At 57.3% G+C, this 19369-nt stretch overlaps 1 long non-coding RNA gene across 2 annotated transcripts; it reads left to right on the forward strand.

Annotated features, from left to right (window-relative positions):
- Positions 1-609: 609 nt before the first annotated feature.
- On the forward strand, positions 610-5552 carry LOC307099743. Of its 2 annotated transcripts, XR_013813552.1 has the most exons (4): positions 610-947; positions 4127-4378; positions 4681-4810; positions 5205-5552. It is a non-coding gene; the product is annotated as an uncharacterized lncRNA (long non-coding RNA). The 2 variants fall into 2 exon arrangements; XR_013813551.1 differs by having other exon boundaries at positions 4681-5552.
- Positions 5553-19369: the final 13817 nt, after the last annotated feature.

Consider the following 19369-nt stretch of genomic DNA (forward strand, 5'->3'; position numbering starts at 1 on the left):
CTTCCCTCCGTGTTCGCTCGGGAGAGGACGGAAGGCGGAGCGCGGGCCTGGCTCCTGCCGCGGGAGCGGGTCCCCTCGCCGCGCGCTGTCCCCACGGGCCCTCCGACCGGTTCGCTGCTCCCGGACCAGTGCCCGCCCCCGAGCCTGGCCGCTAGCTCAGCTCCTCGCCTCCTCCCCGCGCCGAGGGCCAGACCCGGCCAAGTCCCTCCCCGGAGCCGCTGGGCGTCTGCGCCGCCTGACGGCGACCTTGCGCCCCCCGCCCCCGCCGCGGCGAGGGGAAGGGGAGGGGTGACTGGCTGTCGCCGGAAAGAACGGAGGAGCGCGGAGCGTGGTTTTTGACCCAAATCCGGAGCGGACGCTGGACGGGCGGGGAGCCTCCAGCCCCGGGAGGGCCCCACCCCCACCTCCACCCCACCCCCACGTCCACCCCCACCCTCCCTCTGGGGACGCGCCTGCGACTTCACTCCGGCGACTCCGGCGCCAGAGCCCAAGCGGGTCTCACGGCACAGAGGGGTGCCCGGGTGTGTGCTGCTCAGAGGGGCAGTGTGTTTGTGAGTGTGAGTGTGTGCGCGTGTGAGTGTGAGTGTGTGCGCGTGTGAGTGTGTGTGTGCGTGTGTGTGTGTGTGCGTGTGCGTGTGTGTGTGAGTGTGCGTGCGTGTGAGTGTGTGCGTGTGAGTGTGTGTGTGTTGAGTGTGTGTGAGTGTGCGTGCGTGTGAGTGTGTGTTGAGTGTGTGTGTGTGCGTGTGAGTGTGTGTGTGAGTGAGTGAGTGTGAGTGTGTGTGTGTCTGTCTCACCCTCATTTGCCTCCCAGAAGCACAGAATCTGGCACGAACACCCAGAACCTGTTACTGCTCTCTGTGGCCTCTCCCGAGCCCACCCAGCCTCTGGACCCACAACCCCACAGGGAGTGTGAGTGTGAATGTCACCCCAAAGTCACAGGGAGGAAGGTAGGAGCCTGGTGGGAATAGTGGCCCCTCCCTGCCCGGAGGCCTCGCCAGTGTCTAAATAATGCCGGGCACAGCCTCTCCCGCCAAGGAGAGGGGATGGGGGCCAGGTACGCCCCATTCCTCACTGTGCTCCTGGAACCCCACTACTCTGCGAGGACCTCAGCTTTCCCTTCGTGGGTTCAGGGTGCATTATCCCTGCCACTCGCTTTGAATCTCACGCCTGCCAGTGCCTGAGGTCAGCAGGGCCCACTGGACGCTGAGTGAAGGGGAGTCCCTGTCACCTGGGGGAAATGAGAGGGCTGGACTGGGGGGGAGGTTGGGGTTGGGTGCGGGAGGTTGGACTTGACCAGGAGGTGGACACAGACAGCTTCTTCCTGGGCGCTGAGTCCCGCACCCGCTCACTGGCAGTTCCCTTTGGGTGCACAAGAGGAACCGCCCACTCCACTTGGGGGAGGGGGAGGGGAGCAAAGACAAGCCTCCTGGCACAGAGGGGCTGCGGTCTGTGGTCACTCAGCCCAGCCCTGGGGTTCATGGCCTCCACACCCCACCAGCCACATGGTCAGTGTCCTCAGTGTGGGCCGATCCCATAGACCATGGGCAGCAGGTGTGGCTTCACTGGGGTTCCCCTTGGGAGCTGAGATGGTATTTGGACTCTCCCATGACCCTGCCTGGCCCCCTCGCACCATGTGTGGTTCTTCTCGGCTGCCCTGGGAACCGATTCTGTCACTGGGTCTCCCTACCCACCCCTCTCCTTTCCTGGTGCAGCCATTGCGGTCTGAGACTCCGTTTCCTGCTCTTGTTTGTTTGTTTGTTTGTTTGTTTGTTTTAAATATATTTGTATTGATTTCAGAGAGGAAGGGAGAGGGAGAGAGAGAGAAAACATCAATGACAAGAAAGAATCATGGATCGGCTGCCTCCTGCACGCCCCACAACCTGGGCATGTGCCCTTGACCGGAATCGAACCCTGGACCCTTCAGTCCGCAGGCTGACACTCTATCCACTGAGCCAAACCAGGTGGGGCCGTCTCCTGTTCTTATGCTCACGCCCCAGGCCTTGCTCAAGCTCTGCCCTGGGGCCGCGCAGATGGGTCAAAGAAGGGACCACCAGCCCCCATCCAGCCATGAGTCAGCTGTCACAGGTTAAGGTGACGCAGGTGAAAGAGACTCTGAGAACGGCACACCCACAGGAGGACAGAGAATGGAAAACCCTAGGCCTTGCTTTATACTTTGCTCCGAGGAGTAATTTGATTTAGTTCAATGGATCCATCCATGGAAATTACAAAGAACAAACACACACAGATGAACACAAATGTACACACAGACAATGCACAGACACACACACAGATACACTGATACACGTACATGTACAAACACAGACACTTGCACACATATAGATGCACACACACACACACACACATGAGAAACCCCCTCAGGCCTCTGCCTCGTTGTTGGGCAGAGGCTGGGCGGGGCAGGGCTGGACACGGAGGGCACTGGGGGGCTAACATGCCGGCTCACTGGAGACCAGGGAGCGATTCTGGGGGTTTTCCTCCCAAAGCGGCATCCCAACGCCAATGTGCACTGTGTCAGGGTGACAGGATGCGGGAAGACTGTGCGGCCGGGAGGGACTCAGACATCCTGGGGGTCGGGAGGCCCCTGAGAAAGTGACTCTGGAACAGAAGCTGGAACACGAGGGAACAGGAACGCGGAGGTCTGTGGGACGCTGTTCTGAGCACTGGGACCCAAAATGCCCAGACCCTGGGTGGGGCCCAGAACATGAGGGCCTTGAGGTTGGGGTTGAGGGGCAGGAAGGGGCTGGGACATTCCAAAGCGGGGCGCAGCACAGCCGTGCACTGGCGAGCCTCCTTCCTCTGCAACACCCCCACCTGCCTCTCCCCACGCACCCCTTCCTGCCGGGCGTAGGGGGGGCCAGGGGACCTGCCCACCCGCTCAGGGCCCGGTGCCCACACCTCTCGGATTCTGCAGAGTTTCCCTCAGGATTACTCATCTGACTCCTGGGCTGGTGACCACAGGCTATTCTGGGAGCCGAGTGGGCAGCTTGTGCTCCCGGCAGCAGGGGGAGGAGGTCGTGGTCTTCGCTGGGGCCTGTGGCTTAGCCTGGTCTGGTGGCACAGAGAACATGGTAGGGTTCGTGGCCGCCCTCCTTGCCTGGGCCGTGGCCCACAGCGTGGGGCCGATGGTAATGGGCCTGGGCGGCAGGATTGACACGGGATGGAACATAAAACCAGATTCCTCTGTGCTGGGTTTGGGAGACGCGGGCCTGTGGGGAGAGGGGCACTGTTCTGGGGACAAAGGTGGCCTCATCCCTGAGCCACCTGCACTGACCCTCTAGCATGTCCACCCCTTGCTGGTCCCTGGCCCTTTCGTGCCACAGCCACAGCCACAGCCGGGTGGGGGAAGTGTCTTTGGAAATAGAGCCTCTTTGTTCTCATTTAAGACGACAGATCAAGAAACCCCAAAACAAGTGAATAAAACAATAAAAAGCTTGATGTTGCCCTAGCCAGTTTGGCTCAGTGGATAGAGTGTCGGCCTGCAGACTGAAGGGTCCCAGGTTCGATTCCGGTCAAGGGCACTTGCCCAAGTTGTGGGCTCGATCCCCAGTAGGGGGCGTGCAGGAGGCAGCCGATCCATGATTCTCTATCATCATTGATGTTTCTCTCTCTTTCCCTCTCCCTTCCTCTCTGAAATCAATAAAATTATATATTTTTTAAAGCTTTTAAAATTATATATTTTTAAATTATAATTTTAAAATTATATATTTTTAAAATTATATATTTTTTCTACATATTGTATCATTCAAGTACATAATTTATATTATTTTCAATCATACATGAAATAGCCACAAAAACTACTGGCCATAAGTAACATGTCAAGAATTCCAAAGGCAGATATCCCAAGGCTGTACATACAGATATCTACATACATGTACATACACACATCTGCACACATACAGACACACGTGCATCTACAATCTGCAATCTTTGCTGAACACAATGCAGTTTAATAAAACATAAGCTAAGCTTGGAAAATATTTCTACCTGGGAATTAATACCACAAATCAAAACACGCTTATGTATAATTTGGGAGTTTGAAGGAAACGAAAGGGAAATTACAGACTTTAAAATGAACGCAAACGAGAACGGCACCTCTGGAAACCCACAGGCGCCACCCAAGGGGCTCGAGGAAGCGGGAGTGACAGCAGCGTTTATTCGGAGACGATCGTGACTGGAACTGAGGGAAATGAGCTCTCCGCCCCAGAAACCAGAGAAAGAGCAGTCGCCCAGATAAAGAAGGAATGGATCCGCGCAGAACAAACGCGGAGGAAGGAAGGTGGCGGAGCTGGCTAATCCTCGAGGACAGACCAGCGACGGAGTCAACGCGGAACCTGATGAGGGAGAGGACAAAGGAGACAAGGTAAGTGCCGTAGGCGTGAGAGTGGCCTTAGGCCTCGAAAGGGGGAAAGTTTAAGTTTCAGGCAAGATGGCACCATCCTATCTGATGGTGCAAATGAAAAGGGAATTTTTAAAGAAAAATTCAGTTGACTCAAGAAACACTAGAACATGGAGCTGGACCACTCATCACAGGGGAAATGGAAAAGGGTCCATATTTATCCCTGAAAGCAGAGATTGGGCCAGTTTTCCCAGACAGCTTCCTTTGACATCCTCTATAATAAAAGCCTAATATGCAAATTGTCCCCTCCCGCGGTCGTTCAACAGGGAATTTGACCGCTCGCTTTGACATGTGCTGACCACCAGGGGGCGGCGTGGACCATGGCAGGAGTTGGTGACGCAGCGCCCAGGCAGAGGGCTGTGACCTCTCACCGGCTACCTGAGGGCAGGGGTGATGGTGAGAATGTGGGGTGTCCGCTGAGCTCGCTCTCACTCCCCCTGCTACCCTACCCCGGGACGTGCGGGGGAACCCCCCCTCAGCCCCCGCAACCTCCTCCCTCACGCTCCCCCTGCTGTGCAGCCTCTTCCGGGTGAGCCAGGCCGCAGCCGCTGGGACCACAGGGCCGGTCGGGCTCCCCGTGGGTTCCCGTAGGAGCCCGGAGAGAGCGTGCTGCCCACCCGGCTTCCATGTGGCACCGCTGGGCGGCCCAGAGGCCCACGCTGCGCCCCAGGCCGTGCTCACCCCATCTCTGGGTGGGGACTCGGGCGCCGTGACTCAGGCAGAGGGGCGCGCGGAGGCCCAGTGCTGCCCAGGGCCCAGAGGTCAGCCGGGACCTGCCGTTCCACACCAGACACTGGCACTTCGATCGCCGGCCAGGCCTCGGGACCACACCCGTCACGAATACCACGCGCCGGGCGTCTAGTTCAAGAAGAAAACACTTTGCACGATCCTGATGTTGCTGCAGCGGAGGGATGTGGAGATTTCTGCAGAGGCCGTCGCCGTCCGCCCGGGTGAGGCCGCGTCACCTGGAAGCAGAGGTCACTCATGGTCTCCACAGACAAAGAGAAAACCTTCGATTGATTGATAGGTGCTGAAACCACTTTGTAACATTCAGCTCATTCCTGTTAAAAAGTGAGCAAACCATGCACAGCAGGGATTTGCCTCTGACTGGGCACCCCGGGGGCTGCCCGCCGTGAGTTCTGCCTCTCCCTGGGGAGAGGGGAGTAATTTTAGAAGGTGGCATTTTGTAACATTAAAACACATTCACCAAGCATTATTTTATGCATGAATATAATCTATAGGCTTGTGATTAGAGTGATATGTGAATGTTAGGAAGTAAGATTCGATATTTAGAGGACAGTGCAAGGTTCAAATGAGAGGCTATTACAGCAAAACATCTTGCTCACAACCCTCAAATCTCTGTGTCCAGAACAAAAACATTCATGCTGATGAATCAGGGGTGGGGGGCGTGGGGCTACCCCTGGGGTTGCAGCTGTGCTGAGGGGCAGGGGTCCCCAGCGGCTTTGGGTGGTACAGCCACGCTGAGGCTAAGGACGCCCCCTGCGCCTCCCCCTGCAGGTCTGTGCTCTGCCCTGGGCTGTGGCCAGGAGGGTGTCTGCCCTCCTTCTCCATGTTAGCACAGAACCAAGCGGACAGGACCGGGCCGAGCCTCCTCCCTGATGATCCGGAGAGCGTGCAGGGGCCCCCACGTGCAGGTGTGCCAACCACCTGAACCCAGCGCGCCACCCGCCACCTGGAGGGACAGGGCTGCGCCCCCCACCCCGCCGCGCAGTCTCCACACTTTGTTGCTAATGGGAGGAGCTGCCGAAAGGCCATGGACAAGGAGCCGTGAGAGCGGGTGAGGTGACCACACACAGGGAGGCCTGCAAACAGCTGCCTGGGTCATCATTTGCTCGAGAGTCAGCGTGGAGGTTGTTATTCAGGCCATTTCTTGGCTGAGCTCCAGGACTGCTCCTGGCTTGGCAGAATGGCGAGGAGTGTTTTATGGGTGACAGGCGGCTTTCATCAACCTCTGCATTAGCGCTATGGCAGGGAGGTGGGGGGCCCTGCACGGTGCGTGTGGTTCGAGCCACGAGTCTGGACGGGCGGGCCCCGCTGGTGCTTCATGAGCTGGATCCTGAGAGTGGGCGAGGCAGGCTGCCTTCGACCCCTCCCTGGGAAACCAGCTTCCTTGATGGCCTGTCTCCCGTCATGTCCCAGCCCTCCTGGCACCTGAGGATGCAGGTGCAAAGGTCTGAAGGATGTTCTCAGAGGCCTCAGCAATTTTGAAGACACGGATGTTGTAGCGAGAAGTGGAGAAGCAGGAGCCAAAGGAGGGACACCCTGGTGCCCACAATGAGGACCACGCAGTGGGTGACACCAGGCAACTCCACACCCGCGTCCGGGTGCTGCCAAGTGCTGTCCCCTGCCCCGCCCACATGCCTTTGCTGTGCCGGTGGACAGGGATGGGGAGCTCAGGATGGGTGCACCCCCAGAGTCTGGCCAAGGCCCCAGGTTGCCAACAGGGGGGGTGACCGCCCAGGACTCACTCAGCCCCGACTGTGGCTCAGGCCACGCAGCACTGCAGGTGTGATGCTCATTCCTGAGTCCCCGGAATGTGCCCTCCGACCCCACGGCTTGTGAAGCCACCCTGCACCCCCGGGCTCTGGTGTTTGGAGAGGATGTTGCCCCATGACTGTGGAGACCCCAGAGAGGGAGAGGGCTGCACCTCCACGCCCGCACCCCCTTCGGTGAGGCCAGGCTGGTCGAGGTGGTCTGGCTCGGCAGGGTGCATCCAACATTGTCTTGGTCAGCTCCGGCTGCTGTAGGAAAATACTGCCGGCCGGGCGGCTCACACACAGACCTCCCTTCAGGCACCACATCGTCCTTTCCTGTCGCTGGGTGCTGTCTTCTCACGGTCCTCACACGGCCAGAGGCACAAAGCTCTCTGGGGTCTCTTCTGAGGCCCTCGGGGGGGCTCCACCCTCCAGAGCTGATCCCCCAAAGGCCTCACACCCTCACAGCACACACTGCACCCCCAGGCTTCCGTGTGTGAAGTTGGGGCGAGGGACGTTTAGCCACAGTTGAAGCGCTGGCTGCAGGCAGTGCTGGGGTCTGGCTCCCGCTCACCTAGGCCTGCGAGCTACCCCTCCTCTGCCCCGGCAGCAGGTGCCAGTGAGACGGGGCCCCAGCAAGGTTCACGCAACGTCCACCGCTGGGCAGTGCATGCACACACACCTACACATGCCTCTGTAGACACATGTGCGTGTGCCTGTGTGTGCACACAGTGTATAAGTGCCCACATGACATGCACACACACACAGGCAAATGTGTTGTGACATGCCTGCACATGTATCCACACTCACAGGCACATACATGTTCGCGTGTGAATGCACCACATATACATACAGCTACACACCCCTCTTCACTTCAGCAGGAAGCACGCTGCAAACCCTGAGTGTGCACAGAAGCTCGGCAGTAGGACAGCGGTTATGACGTTCATGCCCAAGAGGTCCAGGAACGCACCATCTGAAGCAGCTCGGCTGACGCAGAACCGGCCTCGGGAGTAACTTGTAAAGACGGAAAGTTGAACGCACCACCACCGGCTCCAGAGCACGCCGTGCATCCCGCAGGCCGGGTGTCCCCACCTCCTCCGAGTGCTGGGATCCCCTTCTTCTCCACCCCTTTGCAAGGGGACAGGCACGGCTCAGGGGAGCAGGGAGGAGAGAGGGCGTACCTGGACACACTGGCTTCCAGCCAGCACAGCTCCCCACAGCACGGCCAGGCAAAGGACACCCCAAAACGACCAGCAGAGCTATTTAGGCTGAAGCAGCTTTCCAGCTTCCCCCCTCAAAAAAGACAGAAACTCAGAAACTTCCCTGTGGGCCAAGGGGACGTTAGCTAAGGACAAAGGCAGCCGATGATCATTTATCACCGCCAGCGGAGAGGGCGCTGGGAGTCGGTGCTGTCCTCGTGGCTCAAGGTCAGAAGCGTCCGCTTTCCCTCATTATTTCTATTTTTAACAATCGCGTTCAGGCCTTTTGCAAAAATAGCAAGAGGTGAGAACATTTCAGGCACTAACATGCCCCTTTTGTCAGAAAACCACAGGGAGGCAGGGAAAACCGGTCAGCACGCAGACAGCCTCTCCTCCCGCGGAGCGGCCCGGCCCCTGGCCATGCTTTGACCCACCGCGTCGCACACGTGGGTAAACTGAGGACATCCAGGGTTGGCACATGCCCAAGGTCACATAGGGGGTGAGGCCCCAGAGCCGCGAGAACGGGCCCCTCCGAAGTGCAGGCCCAGGTGCCGCAGAGCGCCAGGGTCCCGGGAGCGGCGGGGGCAGGCCGTCCACGTGCTGGCCCCTGACCTCCCCAAGAGCCACGACGTGGACACTGTTCACTTCCATCTCAGGAGGTTAGGACAAGCCCTTTGGGAGGGAGCTGAGGGATGAAAAATGCACCTGGGACAGACATGTGTGCATTATACTAGAGCATTCATATGTGTGCAAGAGTCAGTGTGTGTACACATGTATGCACAAGTCCTCGTGTGCATGTGTGTGCTACTATGTGTTTGCATGTGCTCAGCCGCCCCTCAGGCTGGAGGACAGGGCTACTCTGTGGGGTCTGGAGCCTGCCGGCTCTTCCCCACCCGGAGCCTGGGCGTCAGCCCCCACTCTGGAGCAGCGGGCTCTGCGGAGCCTGGAAGGGCTCCACACACACACACACCCCGTGCTCCCCACACCCCCCCCCCCCACACCCGCACTGCACTTCTCCTTTCTCATCTGCATCTAAAATGCACCCCCTGGGCCCAGGCTGAGCTGACTGGTGCCCCGGGCAGAGAATGAGGGACGGCCATCTGCTCCCTCCTCGGGAAAACCACGGACAGACCCACCGCCACCCAGGCATCCCCGGCCTCTAGGGAGCCATCCTCCGGGCCGCCGGGCCTTGCCCTCACACAGGCCGCCGGTTAACCTCTGGGCCACTCTCCCTGGGGAGGTGAGGAAACACCCCACACGCCTGCAAGGCCTCAGCCCGGACGCAGGGAAAACCCATGGCTGCGTCCGCGAGGGAGAGAGGGCCGTGTGTGACCATGGGCCCGAACGGTAAATGGCGTGACAGGTGGGCGGGGCTGGGGCTGACCTGTGCCTCTCCTGCCTCTCAGACCCACGTGTCCCCTTTGCAGACCGAGACCCACAGAGTGAAGCCAGGCTGAGTGACCGCGAGAGCGTGATGGTCGAAACTCACTCGTGTGTGTCAGACCCCAAGTGCCTCCGTCAGTGAGCAGAGCGGGGTTGTCATGGTCTTGGAGTGGCCGGAGGTGCCCCTTGGGATTCACTGGCGGCCTCCCCCGCCTGGCCGCGTCCTGGCCTCTGGAGGCTTCCGCCTCATGCTGGGCGGTCAGCCTCCCTCAGAGCCCAGGCTGCTGGATGTGCTCTGCCCCTTAGAGCCGGGGTCGCAGAGAGGCCGTCCCCACTCAGAGACACAAACCTGCCGTCTGCAGCAGCCTGAGGGCCCGGCCCACTGGTCCCTCTGGGGACCTTGGCCCTTTATGGACTGAAGCCCACGTTGAGCTCCTGCGTCCTTGGCCAGTGCGCCTTCCTCCACGGCAGAGCCAGGAGCCCCAGGCGCGAGCGCCCTCTGCTCACTGTGCTCCTCACTCCCTTGTTGGTGGCTCCCAGGTGGTCGCCAGAGGGAGGCAGGGAGATTGGTGGCTGGAGACGCACAGGCTTTAGTTAGGGAAACGCTTCACGCGTTTCGGCGGTCACGGAGCTAACAGTTAAAGACCACGGTTCCTGGAAAAATGTTTAAAAACAGCCGTCGCCGACCTCTCGGACCTCACGGATCACCCATGGTCTTCGGACCACTGGTTGGCGACCGCTGGTCATGAGACACTTCGTTTGTGCCTCTTGCTCTAAAGATGCCACCAGGGACGCACGTTGTGCAATCCTTCCCAGAATCCTGGTTCCTCCTCTGGTTAGGTCACCTGCCTGCAGGGAGAAGGAACCGGCGTCAGGGCCGGATTAATCAGACCCGGAAACCACAGACCGAAGCACTCAGCCTGTCCCGTGACTCCTGAGCCCTCACCCCCAATCTTTGCCTTTGAAACCTGATGAGAACCGCCAGGGAGCTCGGGTTTTGAACGCTCGCTCCGTCTCCCAGGTTAGCGCCAATGAACTGCTTTCATTTCTCCTCTGCAAACGTGGCCTTCCCTTAGCTAGCTAGAGACATTCTTTCCCTCAGTAATTAGTTTCTCCTCATCACTGAGGGAGAATGTTAACCTCATTGATCTTTGTTTCTTTAATCAGGATAAATCCTAATAGGAGGTTCCCAGAGGCTGGTGTTTTCCCTGCGTCCGGCTGAGCCATGCTGGCGGCCAGTGGGCGAAACGCTTTAGGTTCTGTAACGCTGCCCCTCATGGGGACCTGCTGTGACAGGGGGCCTGGAGCTGGCCAGACACATCTGACCCCCACGAGTGTCTCACCTGCTCCAGCCAATGGATTTTCTCCAGTCATTCCTAATTCTCTAACCCCACGTCCCTTCCCCTAACTCTTCAGGAGGCTGCCCGCAGTGGAGCTGTCCAGAGGGGAGTCAGTTTTGCTCCAGCATCTGCTGTGGAGATCACAGGTGAGCAGACAGGTCAGAGGTGAGCAGACAGGTCAGAGGTGAGGAGACAGGTCAGAGGTGAGGAGACAGGTCAGAGGTGAGCAGACAGGTCAGAGGTGAGGAGACAGGTCAGAGGTGAGCAGACAGGTCAGAGGTGAGGAGACAGGTCAGAGGTGAGCAGACAGGTCAGAGGTGAGCAGACAGGTCAGAGGTGAGCAGACAAGTCAGAGGTGAGGAGACAGGTCAGAGGTGAGCAGACAGGTCAGAGGTGAGCAGACAGGTCAGAGGTGAGCAGACATGTCAGAGGTGAGGAGACAGGTCAGAGGTGAGCAGACAGGTCAGAGGTGAGGAGGGCACCAGCCTCTGGGAACCTCCTAGTAAATGAGCTGTGTCCATGTAAATATTCTCACCTCTTCATCAGCTGCCATCAGAAAAGCCCGTGCCTGAGCTCATCGGGATGCTCATCCTCCCCCCTCCCCCCGCCCGGTCTGGCCATTACTCAGCCGGGGCTTGCAGGCCAGTCACCCATCATCCAGGTCATTTTATGGCCTGTTAGGCGGTGAAGACACCCATTACTGCATCTGGCATTGAGGAGGTTTTTAACGTATGCACTGTTAATGACGCTGGAATTAGCCCAGGCCGGAGCGAGCATTAGTGGAAGTCTTCGAGCTTTAATGGAATTCCGACCCCACGGCGAGCGGCCCATTTCCTCCTCCTGGTGATGGTGTGGGCGCTGGAACTGGCACAGGAGGAACTGGCAGAGGCAGGAGGGTTGCCTAATGCATGGTCCCCGGGCGAGAAAGGACAGAGACACCTGTGTTCTCGGGGTTCAGGACAGGGGCAGAACTGACTTAATGGTGTTTTTCTGTGTTTTGTTTTTCTTTTCTTTCTTTTTCTTTTCTTTCTTCTCTTTCTTTCTTTCTTTTTTTTTTTTAACAAAGTCTCCGTTTAAAGATTTCATAAGCAGAGTCTTCCCTGAGGCAGGGCAGCTTACACCCATTCTCCCTTTGAAGTCATCCTCTTGATTTTTTAACATCAAAACATTGTTTTAGAGTCAATGCCTTTATACCCTATTTTAAAATTATTTTAAATATGCTTCTATTTTTTTAGAGAGACAGGAATGGAGATGAAAGAGAGAGAGAGAGAGAGAGAGAGAGAGAGACAGAGACAGAGAGACAGAGAGACAGAGAGAGACAGAGAGAGATTGGCTGCCTCCTGCACTCCCTACTGGGAGTTGTGCCCACAACCCAGGCATGTGTCCTGACGGGGAATCGAACCCTGACCTCCTGGTTCCAGGTCGACACTCAACCATGCCAGCCGGGCTCACCCCTAGGCTTGGTGGCACCGAGGACACCCACGCTGTGGGATCTGAGGGCCCGTGACAGATCCTGGGCCTGTAGACTGGGAACACCCAGCCCTGGAAGCAGATTCTGACTTGGGAGGCAGGCGAGTCTCGCCATTGCGAAGTGGATGCTGCCTGCACGGCGGAAGATAACAGCCTGCCTTTCAAGAACCTGGGCTTTCCTGCCCTGCTCCCTCTGAGCCCTCCGGCCCCGGTGACCGGGAGTGTCCCATTCACACGTCTGCATGGCACTGGCTGCGTTAGGACACAGACCCGAGCAGGCGGTGCCTCAGCCTGCCCCTAGGTGCCTGCCCTTCCCCCAGGGCCCACGGGGACCATGCCAGGCGGCTGTGGGAGAAGGATTCACTGAGCAGCCTGTACTCTGTGAAATAAAAATAAGAAGTCGTGGCCCTTGTTTGCCAGAAGATAAAGAAATCATAGTTATCACAGGCAACAAAGCGCTCATTAAGGCCGACACGAGTCTATGTTTACAGTGTCTGAAGGTCCTGACGGAAGCTCTCCAAGGGCATGTCTCTCAGCTGCTGCTGTTGGCCAGCCGCACAGAATCTAACATTTACCTTGAAGAAAGGTCAGGGTTCACGTGCACAGGAGTGCCGTGGGGAGCCCTGTGCTAGAACCTGCTCTGTGGGTGACATGAGCTGCTATCTCCTAACAGAGCCCCTCACCTGGCCACCCTGGGGGCCACCTCGCGCACCCCAGTACTGGTTTCATTAGCACCCATCTCAGCTTTGAAGGGAGGCTGATTTCTCTCACTCGGGGAGTGGGTCTGGTCACTGGCCCGGCATCTTACTCAGACTGTCCCCTCCTGGGAAGGTCGGGTCCCTTTGCCAGGACCCATCCCTATGTGCTCTGAGCAGACACTTTGTAAATGGAGACCCAGGAGTTTCTTGGCAAATGTACACCTCTCGTAAATGCTGTTCTTGAGTCATGGTCGCTACCCAGGGGCCTGGGTCTCCAGAGCAACGCTGGGGTGAACCCATGTCCTCTGTGAGTACACTGAGTCTTCAGTGCTCAGTTTAAGCCTCTGATTAAAGTCACGGGTGTGAGTAGCAGATCAGCTCGCAAGAAACTGCTTTCCTCTCTGGCTAGAGGCAGAGGTGGGTTTCTGAGCTTCTGGCTTGTGCTGCAAAGAACTCTCAGGTCTGGGACCTGGCGGACGTCTTCTGGAGTTTCATCCTGTGCCCCCAACAGAACCTGCCTGTGCCCCTGACAGAACCTGCCTGTGCCCCTGACAGAACCTGCGTCCCGAGGAGCTGGAGGGACGAGGGCTCGATATTGCCTCTTATGACCCCATCCCCTCCTCACCCGAGTTACCTCTGAGAGGAGAGAACACGCCAGCTGGGAGGCTGAGCTCTGGGCTCCTCTCCAGCCACCGCTTCACCCAGACGGGCCAATGTTGCCACAGCCTGGGGCTCCCAGGGTTCCCCTCGGTGGGTCCCCAGGGACCGCAGGATGTGACACGGCTGAGCAGTTCTCCCCACAGGCTCGTCCGGGAGCACCCAGGGCCACGGCAGGTGCGTGTAGCCGGTGCCTTTCCAACCGTCATGTCAGACCAGAGAGGGCCAAGGCCGTCCCGCGGTGCTCCCGCCTTGGCCCTCGGACTGTTCACAGCCAAGCCCGCAACCTGCAGACGCAGCGGCTGTGGCGGCAGCTTCCCATTCTCTTCTTTCCTCTTGACCTCAGAGCAGGTGCTCTTGTCCTCACATCCCGTCCGCCACCAGCCTCAGTCTCCTGGCCGCAGCCCCAGGTGTCCTTGCCGCCTGGGAGAGTGGGGGCTGGGACAGGGGAGGGGCAGCATTTCACCCCCCCCCCCCCCGGCCCCCGGCAGCAGCGCTGTAACCACCCTGGCGTTGTCGGCAGTGGGAGCTCTGTGACTGGAGCTGGTGGGCAGGGGGCAGTCCTGGCCTGATAAGGCCCAGGTGCTCTGAAGGGTGGAGCTCCTCAGGCCCAGAGCCAGGCCTGCCCAGGAGAAACTCGTGCCGCCAGTTCTAAGTGCTCCTGGTGCCTGGGGGCCCGGCCGCCTGTGGGTGAGGCGGCCCTTCCATTCCTCCTCTCCCCAGCTCTCGAGGAAGCGTGTGGGTGCTGGGGTGCAAGCAGCCCCTCTGAGCTCCCGAGCTGAGGGCCCGGGAAGCAGATGTTGGGGGACGTGGGTAAGGAGACTTGTGGGCTGAGGAAGGGACCTGCCTTGGCCGGGCAGGCAGGGGTGCTGGCCCGAGATGGTCCCATTGAAATCGAGGCTCCAGGATCCATGGTTTGGAGCAAGAGGGGGAGGGGTGCCCTGGTTTCTTGCTGAACTTGACCAGAGGGTGTCATCTCGGCACGCACAGCAATGCCCACGTTCGCGGCTCCTGTGTCAGCGCGACTCGCCCTGCCGGACCCGTGGTCAGCAGGTGTGGGTCCTTCCACCACCCAAGCGTACCTCTTGCGTGACCTGCACACTCCCCACGGGGCCCAGTTCCTTCTGGAACACGGTCTCATTGGCCCCAGCTCCCGCATTTTCCTGGTTTTGTCTCGTGTAATGGGGCTGAGGCCTTGCTCCCAGGCTCCTTTCCCGGCTCTGTTCTCACAGCCTCCCGCTCGCAGGTCCCGGGCCCTCCGTGCACGGCCTTCCTCAGTCCCGCCCTCTGCTCCACACCCACGGGGCACCAGCGGGAGGTCTGTGACCCCAGGCCCCGTGTGGCTGCCTGTGTGACACTGTCTTGGTTACTGACTTGCTAACCAAGTGCCCTTTGCCCCGAGCCCTGCTCCCTGCAGTCTTGCCCCTGCAGTAGCCGGCAGCCACCCTGAGGTACTGCTGCACCTCACATCCGTCCCGTCGCAGGTCCTGTACCCTGTGGTCCCCACTCGTCCACCTGGGCCCTCCTCCTTGGCCTCACCTTTCTGCCAGGTCTCCTCATGGCATGACTGTGGCTGTCCCCCCCCCCCCCCCCCAAGACTGTTAGCGGCTAAGCCCACGAAGAACTCACTGCTTTATTTTAAAAAAACAAAATATTTTTATTGATTTCAGAGAGGAAGGGAGAGGGAGATAGAAACATCAATGATGAGAATCATGGATCGGTTGCCTCCTGCATGCCCCCCACTGGGGATCGAGCCTGCAACCGGGCCTGTGCCCTGACAGGGAATCGAACCCTGACCTCCTGGTTCATAGGTCAACACTCAACCACTGAGCCTCACCAGCCAGGCCCTGCTTTCTTTACTGTCACACTCATCTTCCGGCTCCAAATGTACAGGCTTTCCCCACGAGGTCCTTTCCCACACCAGCTGGGTCGGGGTCAGCCTCGGTCTCAGTCCCACAACACTGCCCCTCAGACGTCAGCCACACTGCTAGGTTGTCACCTGTGCTTCTGATTGACCAGATGTAAGATAGTGTCCATGACCCCCCACCCCACTATGTTTACTGGTTTGTTATATAATAAGTGAGATGATAAAGACGGAGACGCACATGGGTGAGGTCCAGAGGGGCCTGGGGCACAGCAGCTCCTGTGCCCACGGAGTGAGGGCCTCCTCCCTCCCGCAGACGCCTGTCTTAGCCACTCACTGGCTCGAGGCTCGCTGACCCTGCAATCGGGATCTTCATCATGCAAACACAGCCAGGCACCAGCTCCATTTCCAGCCCCTCTTCGCTCTGGAGGCGAAATTTCTAAGCCTGTTTGGTCTTTGGGCGACCAGTCCCCAACCTGAAGTGATCCAGACCCACCGAGAGTCGCCCCAGCGTAACGGGACACTCCCATCACCGGGAGAGGCCAAGGAGCCGTCAGGAACGGGGTCCCAGTCTAAACACTAAAACAAGCTGCTCGTGGCCCCTCAATACGTAGAAAGCACAAAGGTTGTAGGAGCACTAGGCCTGAGCTGGGGACAAAGGTAAAATACATATTTATTATGTCACAGTATCACACCAATATCGCCTCCTCCCGTCTTCTTTAGTGACAGTTCTGCCAACCTTTGGGTGGACACAGGGTCACCTGAACGATTGATGCATTTCCCAGACTTCCTTGCAGTTGGTGTAGGGGGGACATAAGCAGGAACGGCGTCTGGGAGCCTCCTGAGACCTCCTCGGAAGCCAGGGAGCGGCCAGACGTGAAGGCTGGGCCCAGCAGCCTCGTTGGGAGGGAGTACGGAGCCACAGCAGCTGGATGGGCACATCCTGGTTCCTAGTGACCCCACTTTGGATTTCACATGAGCTGGGAATGCCAACCTCCATGCTTCCTTTAAGTGACAAAAATGCACTCTGTCTTGTCTCAGCCACTGTTATTTTGGGTTTCTGTTTATGCAGCTGGGCCTAATCACAGGGAACAAAAACGCTGCCCACACCTGTGGTTATCGCCAGGCACTTTCTCCCTCAGGATAGCACTGGGCGCAGCCTTCATCAGCCCCCAGGCCGGTGTCTGAGAGGACCTGCGGATTCCTCTGGCCCTGGGGAGGGGGGCGGGGAGGGACGGTGGTGTTCAGGCGGCAGCTCTCACGTCGCTGGGCGTCCACAGCACCCCTTCTGGTCTGACTCCATGTCACCGAACTGTGTCCGCCTCTCACTCACAAGTGTCCCTCCCCAGTAACCTCAAGTCCCACCTTCCCGATCTCGTCGGCTGTAGAAAAGCCAATTGAGTAACCTGGTTCAACACCTGGCTGCTCACCTGTTCGAGTCGGCGAGCCATGGGTGTGCTCACCAGGTAAGAGGTCCTGGCCTGGGTTTTTCTGTGCTGCAGACCACACCCCCATCACAGGCTGTGGGCTGCCCGTTGCCCTGAGATGCAGAAGGAGAACGGGGCAGGTGGAAGTCTCCAGAGAGGCCTGGAGGACAGACACTGTAGCTGCCACCTGCATGGAGACCTGGTTTGCGGAGGCTCTTCCCGTGTGGCCCCTCTGAGGTGGGTGCTATCACCCCAGCTTTGGAGATAAAAGGTTAGGCAACAGGTGCCGGAGCTCTGTCCACTCTTCGACCTGTTCTCTAAAGCGCCGCTGTGTGCAAACCATTGTGCAGCCCACGCACAGGTTCTGTTGCTGTACACGAGGCCCTGAGCTCGCTGGGGGGCAGGGAGCAGGGAGTGTAGGTGACAGAACCCCTGGCCCAGCCTAGGCACCTGCACCTGGTTGCCACGCAGGCAGCCACACAGCCACAGCCCAGGACAAACAGAAGGCAGAGAAGTCTTGCAGAGAAGGCAGGTCTGGAATGTTCCAGAGCACTGGGCTGGCAGCGGGACGTGAAGGAAAAAGAAACAAGAGGCTGCCAAGAAAATCCATGTTCTCAGACCAACATTTTCTGGAGAAATGCCAGGCAATCTTTCTAGCCCTTTTGTGTCTCAACAATTAAGCATCTGGTTTATGAACCATTCAGCTGACTGTGCTCACGGATGATATTGTAGGTTTTGTTGAAATTCATAAACTGGTCCATCTTTCCTCAACGAGGGACCATCCATCATGTTTGCAGCTTCGGCAGAGGTTGTGAGTGGCGTGTCCTGTACCATCTCTGGCCGTGTTCCTTTTCGCTTTAATTACGCCCTGAGAGACACCCAAGGGGCCCTGGAGGGTGTTTTCCAGAAAAAGTAACAATGAAACAACCCACTGTATCTGCCACCATGACACCGAAGCTGGATACGTTTGAGCGATTTATCAAAAAATCAGCAATCATTAATGTTAAGCAATAAAAGGTAGCAGTGTAAATATAAAACAGTTGAGTGCGGCATGATTCTAAAGTGAGAATGGCCAGTGTAAGAAAGAGTGTTTGCTCTTGTGTCCACTGGCTCAGGTGTGTCCAGCACAGTATTCACAGACACCAGAGGCGATTTACTTGTGGTTCCTGAACAAAGTCTATCTTCTCAGCTTCACAACATAAAGTAACCATCTGGTAGGAGATGGAGGGGGAGGGAGAGGCAGAGGACCAGGGGCACTAACCTCACCCTGAAGGGTCAGGCCTGTGCAAATTAAAGTTACAAAGTTGTGACAAAGTAACAAAGGACCAGCTACTCTGCTGCTGGGGGGGGCGGGGGGGGCAGACTCCTGGGAGGGCCAGCGGTGCCCTGCTGTTGTTGGGTGGTTTCCAGGTGCTCCTGCCCTGGGCTGCCCCCTCACGTGCCCGCCTCCTCTCTGTTCCTTATCTGCCAAAGACTCTCTGCTAATGCTGAACTCTAAAGCAGCCTTTCTTGATAAAATCCAATTATTCCAAAGCTCTTAGGCAGTGTTATAAATATTGCTTTAAAACATTAGCCAGAGCATTATTGATAAAATAGACACGATTTCCTGAAGTAATGTCATCTGAGAATAAGCCAGTCTCCACTCTCACTTTACTTTAGTGGAGCCGTCAGCGGGAACTCTGGGACCTGAGTTTCTTATTCCTCTTTTATGTCATTCCCAGGAATCACTCAGGAATAGACGGTGGGTAGGGGATCTTTGACAACAGAGGGGAGTTGTCTATAAAGAAATGTGAACATAAACAGAGCCTCCCAGGTAGGGAAATCATCTTCTGCATAAATAATTCAGATAAGCCTGGACAAGAGGTGTGCTGGGACCAAGCCATGGGGGGCGGGGGGAAGGTCGATATTGCTGGTGAAACTGGAAAAGACCACAGTGAGGGAGTCTGGGAGCTGTTTCATTACGTCTGTCATGCATCCCTCGATCTCTGAAAGCCTCCCAGCTCCCCAGAGCTGAGTTGGGAGGTTTATTGTAGAGGCAGTTTATTGACTGGGCTACTTCACTTAACTCCACAAAAGTTACCAATGAGGAATATGCGCTCAATTTCACTCTCCATTTGCAGTAGTTAAAATGGCATAATGTCATTGTTAAATATCCCAGAATTATAATTAACTAAGTGGCCCGGTGCACGAATTTGTGCACATTGAAAGAAATTAATTAGAAGAAATATTTTAATATTGCTATTCGCCCTTTCTCTATAATAGAAATGTCAGAGATGAAAGAAAATTAGTAAAATGTATATGAAAATATATAAATTAATAAATCAACAATAACATGATATAACAACAAAGACATGATATAAAAAGAACAAAAACATGATATAAAAACATTGATAAAACAATGACTGAGCCCTCACTGGTTTGG

Source organism: Cnephaeus nilssonii (assembly GCF_951640355.1).
Source record: "Cnephaeus nilssonii genome assembly, chromosome: 5".
Taxonomy (NCBI): domain Eukaryota; kingdom Metazoa; phylum Chordata; class Mammalia; order Chiroptera; family Vespertilionidae; genus Cnephaeus; species Cnephaeus nilssonii.